Below are 12491 nucleotides of genomic sequence, written 5' to 3' on the forward strand. Positions count from 1 at the left end.
TACTGTTAAACTTAGGCACAAGGACACCCGTGATCCCATTGATCTGAAACTTTAACACATGTAGTTGTGAAAGCTAACTACAAAACTACATTTATTTGAAGAGAAGGTAGTTATAGTGACCGGGGAAATTCAGGCCCATTAAGTACTAACTAGATGCATTCACACTAACAGCTATCCTCGGTACACATTTAATCAGACTTTCTTTTTCATCCTACTCATGCTTGAATGAACCTGGGTTTCAAAGCTATTTGTGACACATGAATATGTATTTTCAAACAATGTCCCAAAGGTTAATAACACATCATAAAATCTCAAACAGCTGCTTCTTCACGTAGAAGGAAGCTTTAAATCCGAACCAAGTAAAGTCCTACTATTGTGCCTTTCTCCCCACTCCCCACCTCCCCAATGCTAAAGCAACCGCATAAAGGGTAAGGAGCTCTGGGTGTTGGAATTAGGGAAACTGCAACTGGTCTTGTTACTTCCACTTATAAGGTATGAGGTCTTTCATAAATTCCTATTCTCCCCAAAGGTCAGTATCATCACCTTAAGTAAGGATAGGATAATCCAGATATAAAAAGATTAATAAGATGAGCTCCTTGCCCTCAGTGCCCCTGCACATGCTTTAATTGGTATCTTAGTCTATTTTTGCTGCCATAACAGAATACCTGAGACTGAGTAATTTGTAAAGTACAGACATTGATTTCTCACAGCTCTGCGTTCCGGGAAGTCCAAGATCAAGACACGAACATCTGTAATAAACTTTCTTGTATCCTCACATGGCAGAAGGCAGAAGGGCAAGAGATGACAAATCCACTCCCGCAAGCCCTTGTAATAGCAGCATTCACCCGTTCATGACCCAAATACCTCCCAAAGACCCTGCCTCCCTGCACTGCTGCAGTGCAGATTAAGTTTCCAACACATGAATTTGGAGGGATACATTCAGACCATAGCAGTGGGTGCAGAGTAATAATTATCAGCAACTGCTTCCATCATTAACCCCCACATCATTCAACCAATCACTCTCTATCGCATTCACTCACTCTCTCTTATCATACACACACACGCGCACGTACACACACGTACATCAGTCACTACTATGTTAAAAGCTGCAAAAGATATTGTGGAAATTCACAACAAAATCTCTGCTCTCATACTATGTACTGGGAGGTAGTTATAGAATAACTATCATAAATAAGAGTATATTTCCAGTGCTTCTCTCAGAACTAGTAAATGCAAAAATTAGTCTGTCTGCTTTCAGCCAGTAACGCCAACAAAGGCATGGCTATGTCAGAAAGAAAAGAGATGCTTCCACCTTGTGGCTGTGTCTTCCTCAGCTGGTTGCTGGCAAAGGCTTATGTTCGTAAGCTTGCCTCTCCTTGCAAGTAGAAGAAGATTGTGTTGTTTTTAGCTTTATACATTTTTTTTTTGCCTTCTTCATATTGTAACGAGTATTAGGGACCTTGTTCCCTCGGAATTCAAGGTCACCTTTGGCCAAAATAAAGTGGCATTTACTTATTCATTTAGGAAACATTCATGAAGCTCTTATCTTGTGTCAGGCACCTCAGTTGAGAATAGAAAAACCATAGTGAGCAAGGCACCGGCTGCCCTCAAAGTCCCGCTCCAGCCTCCCACACACCCTCACCTCCCGCAAAGACTCTCCCTCTGCCATTAATCATTTATGCCCTACACAGTGATCATTTTTTGCCCCCACCACAAGTTTTTATCTATTATTTTTAAGACAATGCACCAGCTACTACTAGAAGATACAAAGATACACTCCCTCTTTCCAAGAGTTTACAACTGAGTAGGTCAGAAATCGTAGTGGGGAGAATAAATACACAAATAACTAGACTAACAGGCAGTATGACTATAAGTGCCACGAAACAGGAATAGCTATAAGAGTAGTGGATGCAGAGAGAAGGGAGGATAAATTTCCCCTGGAGTGACCAGTGATGGCTTCGTGTGGGATTTGAGCAGAGCCTTGAAGGGTGGCCTTGATTAGGAGATGGGATTGAAGGATCCAGGGAGAATAACAAAAATAGTAAGGAAGACTAAGGACAACAGCACAAGTGCTGAGGAAGAGAATGACGGAAGTACAAGTGGGCCAGACTAAACAAGAGAAGGGTGGGAATAAGGTACAAGATTACAGGGACAGGGTCCTATAGGATCTACACCTTATGTCAAGGAGTTTAGATTCTGTTCAAGAAGCATTTGGACCGGAGGGGAGGTGTTTGAGGAGTGAGGCAAAATCAGAGATAAGCTTTGAAATATGATTATGGCAACCATATGGATGGAAGGAAGAAGGGAAAGAGAGGAGCAGCTAATGCAGAATGGCAGCAAGAGAAATGGGAAATGAGAGGCAGCTGCTGGAGACAGAGTATGTGTAGAATTGAAAGGACTTGGAAACTGACTAGAGATAAAGATAACTCTGACATCTTAGGCAATTTTAAAAGAGCATTCAACTCAGTAACCCTGATGCCCCTCCTCTTTCTATAATGGTATAGAGGCTACACATGTTAAAATAAAATGTTAAAACAAATATAGGTTTTCAAAAACAGTTTATCCAATGGGATTTGAGCTAGGCTGCCATTTGATTTTTGTCTTGTTCATGAATTATTGCTTAAAGTATTCATCTGGCATTTTTGATGTTTTAAAATCTATTTCATCCCACACCCACCACACCCCAATGCTAGTTCTTCCTTTGTTCTACCTTCTCTCCCAGATTTATTCTACTTCCTTCTCTGCCCTATTCTGGGGGACTGATGGCTATGTCTATAACACCCAAACTCTCTTCCTTTCTGTCTTTCTGTTGGATTTGGCCAATGAGAAGCACCAGCAGCTCGGAGGGCAGAAAGAGAGCAAGTACATTGTTTTCTATTCCTGCTGTAATAAGTGACCGCAAACAACACAAATTGATTGCTTTACCGTTCTAGAGTCAGAAGTCTGAAATCAGTTTGTTTCACTAAATCAAGGCACCAGGTCAGCAGGGCTGGTTCCGTTTGGAGACTCTGGGGTAGGAACTCATTTCATTTCCTTTTCCAGTTTCTAGAACCTCCTTGGCTTTTATTTCCTTCCTGCATCTTGAAAGCCAGCAGCTTAGCAACTGCTCTCCTCTGACCTCTGCTTGTCTTGCCCGTCTCAGACTTTGACCTTTGTGATTACATCAGGCCCACCCAAACAATCCCGGATAATCCTCCATCTCAAGATCCTTAAGGTCAGCACATCTGCAAACTCTTTTTTGCCATGTGAGGTAACATCACACAGATTCCAGGGACTAGCAGGTGGACATCTGGGGGTGGGGGACATTATTCAGTCTGCCACAGAGAGGTTGAGGTATTTCTTACCCTGTTGCTCCCTGCCTTGGTGCTGCGGTTCTGGCAGCATTCCTTCCTGCTACAGCTCCAGCTCTAGACAGGGAGCCTCTCTTTCACGACTCCAGCTCTCACTCAGCCCCTGTAACTTCTTTCCTCCCCTGATGTCTTTCAGACTGGAGATGACAACGGCACTCGCCATATGTATCCTTCATTGCCTCAACAGCCCTCTTTGACTGACCTAACCCTGCCCATACTTTGAAAATAGTCCCATCATTAACTTATTTTCAAAATCCCAACTAACCAATATCCCTGCCACACATCTTGGTAAACCTTTTTTTATGCTCATTCACACCGTTAACTTGTCAGGTCTAGGACTGGCACACACACAGTATGAGAGAAAGAGATGTAAAGATAGAAGCAGAGGTCAGAGAGGAGAGAAGGCGCTAAAATGTTGAAATGTAAATGCAATATGCAAGACAGCTTCAGGAAAACAAGGAATTGTTATCATGAGTCAATATAGAAGTCATTAAATGTATCTGATAAGTATACATCATAATAATAATGACTCATTTTCATTTTCTCTCAATTACATCCTAGGAGGAGAAATAACAGCCCAGAGTTCACAATATAAAGTTTCCTCTTTGATTTCCTTTTTGTTTATTTTTCAGTCAACTAGAGAAACTGACTTCATAACCTAACATAAGTGATTTCTGAGCGACTAGATAAACTAGCTGAGCTGCCAATGATAGCTTCCTATTCTTACTCAGGCAGGTAACTTTAAGATATTGCTGCAGTCTCTTTCACCTGAGTAGTCAGACTAGCATGTGAAAAATGGAATGACGGTAGTTATTTTTTCCTTTGTAGAAAATGTTTGGCTCCACCCAGCTTGTCTTTAAAATCTCTTTCTTCACATTCATGTCTGTTGCCACACTTGCAGTTATTTCTCTGTATTAGTTTAGGGTTTGGGTTATCTGCCCAGCATTCAATGAGATTCTTTTCCTAAGAACTTCATCTAAAATCATGGAATACGAAATAGCATTCATGTCCTATAAAAATTTCTATCAGGCAGTGCTTATCAAACAGAAGAGTTTTTTTCATTTTTAACCTCTCAATGATATTTCCAGAAAAATATCATTTCTCCATGTAATACACCCTCAGAAGCTCAACTGCTTCTCTCTCAGATTCATTATGAAAAACTTATTACTGTTTTTTCCTCTCTTCTACCATTATGATGATGATAATGATGTATTATTAATTATAACTACTATGATTAATAAATTATATTTATATATTTAGAGATTACAAGGCACTTCCTATATGCTATATTATTTGATCATGCTCAAACCTGGTTGACATATATTATGAAACCAAATTAGAGTTTTATTATAAATCTTGTTTACATCTGGTTAAAACTATAAGGAGCATACAGCCAAAAAGACAATTTCTGAAAAATGCCTTCTTTCAATCATTCACCTATCTGCTGAACAGATATATGTCGATATTTCCCATGTGACACGGTTCCCGTCCTTGGAGAGCTTAAAATATATCGGCAAAGGTCAATACTTCTAAGAAATGCACAGGAAAGGCACCCACCCCAGACAGGTGGGATCATAAAAGCTGTCTAGATGATATCATCCCCGAAGTTGGGTTCCTAAGAGATAAGTAGGATTTTCCTTTTTGAAGTAGGGAGAAGGAGGACTCAGATTCTAGCAAATCGAACAGTATGTACAAAGGCATCAAAATGGAAACATGCCAAATACCTTAGAAAGGTAGGAAGGGGGCCAGACACAGTAGCTTACACCTGTAATCCCAGCACTTCAGGAGGCCAAAACAAGTGGATCACTTGAGCTCAGGAATTTGAGACTAGCCTGGGAAACATGGTGAAACCTCATCTCTACCAAAAATATAAACATTAGATATGGTGGTGCACGCCTGTAGTCACAGCTACTTGAGGGGCTGAGGCAGAAGGATTGCTTGAACCTGGGAGGTCAAGGCTGCAGTGAGCCAGGATCATGCCACTACATTCCAGCCTGGGTGACAAAGTGAGACACTGTCTCAAAAAAAAAAAAAACAAAGAAAGATGGAAAGTAATCGCCCAGAGAGTATACATAGAGCTAAGGGAGGGGAGGACTTAAAGAATTAAATGTCAACCCCAGTTAAGAGCCCTAGAAGAGGCCTGGTGCCATGGCTCACACCTGTATTCCCAGCACTTTGGGATACAAAGGCGGGTGGATCACCTGAGGTCAGGAGTTCAAGACCAGCCTGGCCAACATGGTGAAATCCTGTCTCTACTGAAAATACACAAAATTATGGTGGTGGCGGGTGCCTGTAATCCCAGCTACTCAGGAGGCTAAGGCAGGAGAATCACTCGAACCCGGGAGGTAAAGGTTGCAGTGGGCCAAGAATGTGCCACTGCACTCCAACCTGGGCAACAGAGTGAGACTCCATCTCAAAAAATGAAAATAAAAATAAAGAGTCCTAGAAGAGTAAGGAGATTTAGAAAGAAGCAATCTAATAAAATTCTCTGTATGAGATAAATGTCGGTAACAGTTGACAAGGAAAAAGGAAGGAATCAGTGAGAAAGATAGCAAATCATAATTTAGAGTTCAACTAATTCCATAGTAGGGATACTGTGTCATCTTCAAATTTTACATATATTTTCATGTTTTAATGTAGAAAATTTTTGTAAATAGAAATAGAGGCTCTGGAAGGGAGAGCTCCCCCTAAATCTTTGCTAAAGCCAGCTTCCTGATATGAATGTCCAGACAAGGCAACACTTCCACCATAGGGCAGTGCGCTCAAGTCAAAGGCCACACATTTTCTGAGCTGTGACTACATCTTTTTTAAACACAAATAATAAAAACACAAAAGAAGGTGTACCACCTGCATCAAGTGGCCAATTCTCAGGATTCTGCAGCGGCCTTTCACTTCCAATACCAGCTTGTTCACCTCACCTTTGTGACCTTCCACAGCAGGTATGTGCTTAGGCAGAACCTTGATGAAGGAGTCTTCTCTCTTCTGTGCATCCACAGTATGCACAAATTCATCGATGAATGAAGTTTCTCGAAAGATGTTGGGACTTTCTGAGTTTGATTTTGGTTTTGTTGTTGGGGGAAGAGGTTTATTTTGTTTTGTTAGAGATTAAGTCCTCACTCTTGTTCCCCCCGCTGGAATACAGAGGTGCAATCATGACTCACTGCAGCCTCAAACTCCTGGGCTCAAGTGATCCTCCCACTTCAGCCTTCTGAGTAGCGAGGCATGAACTGCCACACCTATGGTATAGGTTTTTGTATTTTTTTTTTAGAGATTGAGGTTTTGCCATGTGGCTTAGGCTAGAGTTGAACTCCTATACTCAAGCAGTCCTCCCTCTTCGGCCTTCCAAAGCACTGAGATTACTCAAAGCATGAGCCAATATGCCAAGCCTGTTTTCTTTTTAAGTGATTACTGTCTAAAACATAGTCTAAAAAGAGTCTCAGACAGTTTTCAATATATAAATGAATTGAAGCAAATAAAATTCACATTTTTGGTGCTTTCAAACATGTATTTCAGTTTCCAATTGGATTAGAAGTTTTCTCTCTGGAGAAACCTGCTGATTTTATGGGCTCCTGCGCATTGCTGAGGCAACTGTGCCTAACAGTTTATAACAAAAGCCAGGTTCTGTAATAGGCACTTGGAACCCATCTAATTCAATCACAGTCTAATGAAAGAAATGGGAAGATTAATGAAAACATTCCGTGTAACCCCTTGAAAAATATTCTTACTGCAATAGTTATTAAATAATATCTCACAAAGTTAATCATGGAAACAGCCAGTAGATATTAAAGATCACCATTGAGTCAGAAATCAGCCTGTCCTGTGCTCCATCAGGGCCATTAGGGCACAGGAATCACAGTGTCAGAGCGCCCCATATAATGACTGCAGCAGCAAAGACCCTAATTCTGATTTTTCCTTTTCCTGGCACTTCGTGATTTCATTCTGACTCAGCCTCTATTCCTCTTTCTCTTAACCATAACATTTGTTTCCTGTAACTTTACCTGTCAAGACCAATGTGTGCAGGTCACCATTACTGAAGCCTCATTTGGTCTCCTGTAAGTACCACTGAAATTGTCATGATTTGGCTGGAACTGCTTAAGGCGGTATTTCAAGAAAGCTTGAGGTATCACTAAAGCTTAACTTACATGGTGTCCAAGTGAAGACGTTTACTGTCACTGAAAGGCAAAGCAAACATTCATTGATTCAGCTGTGATTAATGGAGGGCCTACTTCTCAGAAATTGTGGAAGGTACAGATGACACAGAGACAGTGTGTGTTCCCTATCCATGAGGGATCTAGTGTCAGTGGGAGAAAACCGCCTGTAAGGGTGGAACGGTGATGACATTAGCCTGTGACCTCAGATCGTTAGCTACAAAAATGGCTCATAGCTATGTCCATCATGAAATAAGGAATAGAGATTATTCATAATTTATTGGGATAATATTCCAAAGAAGCTCAATTCCTCATACCTAATTATAATCTGGGATCATTTTGGTCATATATGATCATGCAAAGTAGGCTCTTACAATGCAACAGTAGCATGAGGGCAATTAACTGTTTACTACTAACTAAGCATGTTTGCAGCGATGTCCAAGTCACCCTTTGAGCTGGGACTGCCATGACTCATGGCTGAAGTAAATCCCAGATTTAATCTAATTCTTATAAATATTTCATTGAAACAAGCCAAATACTTTATATATGACTTGGCTACAAAAATGCATACAGTACAGAGTTTATTTTTCTTACAACCGCAACTATTAACTACATAACGATTTCTGAGATGTTTACCTTCTCCTGCCTTGGTCTTCCTTCCATAGGAAAAAACAGAAAAAGGATTTTTTTACCTGGAAATCCCAAGTAAATTCAAAGATTTGATGTTTTATTAAAGAAAACCCTGCCATGATGTATGAGTAGAAATGCAGAACCCTAGCACAGCAGTTATCTCACTCCGCCTTGCCCCTGAGACATTACTCTAAGGTTGTTAGTTGCCCCAAGGGACCACAGATAAAATAATTTCTTCCACAGGAAAAAAAATGAGTGATTAGAATTCCTCTTCAGTCCTTTGTCAGTTTCCTAAATTTGGCATTTCCCTCACCCACGTAAAGCAAGACACACAGAGACTCCTGAATTACCTTTATCTGGTTTTGGTATCTCTGTCTCTGTCCGTCTGTCTGTCTGTCCACCCGCCCGCCGTCTCTCTCTCTCTCTCTCTCTCTCTCTCTCTCTCTCTCTCTCTCTCTCTCTCTCTCTTTCTTCCTTTCTTCTAACTGGAACTCAGTATTTTAAAAATACTCTAAGAACGAGTGGAGATCTTAGAAGTTTCATTTTAGTAACATAGCTCAGTTGAAGATAGCTCTGTGGCAGAGTATAGAAAGAGACTACATCAGAGTCACAGTTGGTCTTTTTCTTCATTTCTAAAAGGGCTATGAATTTTCTATTGATTTTATCAAATTAATTCTCCTGGTTGTGATAGAGGAAAGTGACACTCTTTGGTCACACACTGGCTGCTGCAGTGAAGTCAGATGAGGTCAGAAAATAACAAAAGAACTTCTTCCCCACTTCCCACGACCCCCCGATAAGTTGATCTTCTTATATATCCAGATGACAGTGAAAGAGATTACTTCCCAAATTTATTTAGGGAGTTGCAGTTAAAATTATTATACAAAGCAAAACCACAATGAGACACCATCTCATGCCAGTTAGAATGGCAACCATTAAAAAGTCAGGAAACAACAGATGCTAGAGAGGATGTGGAGAAATAGGAACACTTTTACACTGTTGGTGGGAGTGTAAATTAGTGCAACCATTGTGGAAGACAGTGTGGCAATTCCTCAAGTATCTAGACCAGAAATACCATTTGACCCACCAATCCCACTACTAGGTATATACCCAAAGGAGTATGAATTATTCTATTATAAAGACACATGCACACATATGTTTATGGTGGCACAGTTCCCAATAGCAAAGACTTGGAACCAACCCAAATGCCCATCAATGATAGACTGGATAAAGAAAATGTGGCACATATACACCATGGAATACTATGCAGCCGTGAAAAAGGAGGAGTTCATGTGCTTTGCAGGGACACGGATGAAACTGGAAACCATCATTCTCAGCAAATTCACACAAGAACAGAAAACCAAACATGACATGTTCTTACTCATAAGTGGGAGTTGAACAATGAGAACACATAGATGCAGGGAGGGGAACATCACACACCAAGGCCTATTGGGTGTGGGGCTAAGGGAGGGATAGCATTAGGACAAATACCTAATGTAGATGATGGGTTGAAGGGTGCAGCAAACCACCATGGCACATGTATACTGATGTAACATGCCTGTACGTTCTGCACATGTATCCCAGAACTTAAAGTATAAGAATAATAATAAACAAAAAAAGAAAATAATAATAATAATAAATCAGTCTCAGGACACAAGTAACCACAGACAGCAGTGGCTGCCAAGACTCGATTTGGGGTTCAAGAGGGTTTATACCTCCTTCTCCCATGGGTCTCAAGATAAGCAATATGGTAGTACTTCATTCATTCATAAATATAGGCCGTGCAGCTCATCCAGACACACAGTTAAAGGAGACCCAGACTCTGTGTCATTGTCCTCATCATCTCCTTCCCCACAGCCTCCTAATGTCTCATTTGGATAGACCATGTGACAATGCCACAACTCAGCTTCCTTCCTCAGTTTTCCATCTTTCTCTCCTTCCACTTTCCATACTGATGTTGCAGGAAGATTTCTAAACACCACTCTGCTTCCCTAGTCAGGTTTCCCCATGCTTAACTTTTTAGTGCCTTGCTGTTGCCTTCAAAATAAAACTTAGACTCCTGAACAGCATAATAAACTACTGACAGTTTCCCAAATACCATTCCATCAAACTTTGCAGCCTTTGCATATGCTGTTCTCTCTGCCCAGAATGCTTTCCTCTTTGCCTGGGGAACTCCTACTGGTACTTCAAAACTCAGTTGAGATGTCAGCACCCCTGGCAGCTCTCCCAGACTACCCACCCCACCCACTCTGTTAGATGTCCCTTCTTTCTGTTCCCTTAATACTTTGTGAATGCCTCTATCATAGCAAAGATACGTTGAGTAGTAATGGCCTTATTTACCCACTTTCTTCCCAACTAGACTGAGAACTTATTGTACATAGAAATGATACCATTTATCTCTATATCCCCAGTAGACTGTCTGGTACATAATAAGTGCTCAGAAGTTATTTACTGAATGAAGACACTCAAAACCTAGGAGGGAAGACAGAGACTCATGAATCTGTAATGAGGCATAATAAACAGAGTAGGGTGCCATTATTACTAAACAGAGAGAGTGGACGTCTCTGCTTGTGAAGAGCATAGGGTCAAGGAAGGCATCTAGAGGAGAAGATAGGCTGACCTTCAGAAAGAACAAGAGATCACCAGGCCTATAGGGAGGAGGAGAAAAAAGAACAGCAGTATGTGTATGGGCCTGAATGCCTCAGTCAGCATGACACGTTTTGCAAGGTTTTCCTTAGAAAGATGACTCTGGTGACAATGAAAAGAGGTTCGTGGAAGAGTGATGGGGAATACTGGAATAATACATGTAAAGGCCTGAATTGAGCTTGTGAGCCATGGGATACATGTGAGGACAGGGACAGATGCAGAGAAGTCGAGAAAACAAGGAGTATAGTGTGACCCCCACGTTTCTGGCTTGGGTGAAGGGTGTTGCCATTAACCAGGATTGGGAATTAAGAGGAAGAACCACTTGGAGAGAAAAGTAGTTAGTCCTGTCTACTGCTTCTACTGCTGTTGAGTTGGAGTAGCCTGTTGGACAGACAGCAAGGTGACGATGTGTAGTAATCAACTAGACATGTGGGTCTGAAGCTCAGAAGAGAGTCCAGCCAGGAAGGAACACTTTTTCTATAAGTAACTTCATTGGAACTACTGTTTTACTTTTTCAATTTAATTCTGTGCCTGAGGTTTCTGTTGTCGGCAATGGCTACTGGGGGAGGAATAACTGGTCCCATTTCTGCCTCTGGCTTCGATGCATGGCCTCTGGCAAACTATTCAAGTTATCCCTGTTGACTCAGAGGAAATGAGACAATTAAGGAAACTTGAAGAAAGATACTGGCCCTAAAACAGTTAAGTTGGTTTTGTCTTCTTGGTTTTTCTGTGGAATGTGGAAGTCATGCCAGTGAGGCGAACCTCATCCACCACCCCAAATCCATACTTCCAAAGCCATGGAATGAGTATACAAAGGGAGGTCTTTACCTTCACTACATTGGAACACTTACCCCTTCGAGAATAATCTTTAGGAGAGATGTCATTTCCTTTCTACAACAAACGGGTTTGTTCTTTCCCTCCTCTTTGGGGGTCCTGTCTTCATGCTCTCCTGCCATTGTGATGGAAAATGTGTGTTGATGTTCTCAGCCAGCCTGCAGCATCCACATTGATAATGATTAGCTATAGAGAGTTTTTCTACAGTTCTGTTTGCATTACAGAGTTTAGACTGAGATCTGCTTTAAGGGACCTAACTAAAATAGCCTTTTTGGAAAGCAACTCATTGTGCTTTTGCTGGCTAATTTCTTATGTTATTTGCACTGAGATGAGATATTTTTTTAATTCAAGGGTTCCTGACAGTAATGGTACTGTGGGAGTTACATGATATGCTCATGGTTGAACCTCTTTTATTTCAACTATCTATTCACAAAGGCCAAAAGGGAATTGCTTATGGAATGCAGGCGTTTCTGACAATTCAGGAGGAACTGGTATTTAACCAGACAGCTTCTGGCAATCAAGTGTGAGCATGGCCAAGATTCAGCCAGGGCATCAATCACGTGGGGAGAATGGATTTTTAATTCATGGGGCTGTGATAGAAAACTCATCATCAAATGTGAATATCAACCAACCACTGCTTACAAAGAAGGCAATATCACAACAACACCCAGGGAAATTTAAATGATACATACAGAAAATTCTCAGAAGCACAAAAACCAATAAATTCATCCAACATGCTAAATTAGATGCTACACTAAGCCAAAAGCTGGCAATAGATTCAATGAAGAGGCCTTAAAATGTTTACTTATTGATTCAAAGCAGAAGTGCCAGGTTATTTTGCATTTCTGTATCAGACATATTCCCTAATTTTAAAAAAATGCTAACT

General features: G+C 41.0%; 1 protein-coding gene and 1 long non-coding RNA gene across 47 annotated transcripts in view; one reads left to right on the forward strand and one right to left on the reverse strand.

Moving 5' to 3' along the window:
- The window catches only part of MAGI2 (membrane associated guanylate kinase, WW and PDZ domain containing 2), a 1508583-nt gene that overhangs the window by 1434723 nt on the left and 61369 nt on the right, over positions 1 to 12491 (forward strand). The gene's annotated exons all lie outside the window — the stretch shown is intronic.
- Positions 1 to 12491, reverse strand: part of LOC144578385 (uncharacterized) — a 285723-nt gene that overhangs the window by 235390 nt on the left and 37842 nt on the right. The window lies entirely within an intron of this gene.

The sequence above is a fragment of the Callithrix jacchus genome, chromosome 11 (assembly GCF_049354715.1).
Source record: "Callithrix jacchus isolate 240 chromosome 11, calJac240_pri, whole genome shotgun sequence".
Classification (NCBI taxonomy): Eukaryota; Metazoa; Chordata; class Mammalia; order Primates; family Cebidae; genus Callithrix; species Callithrix jacchus.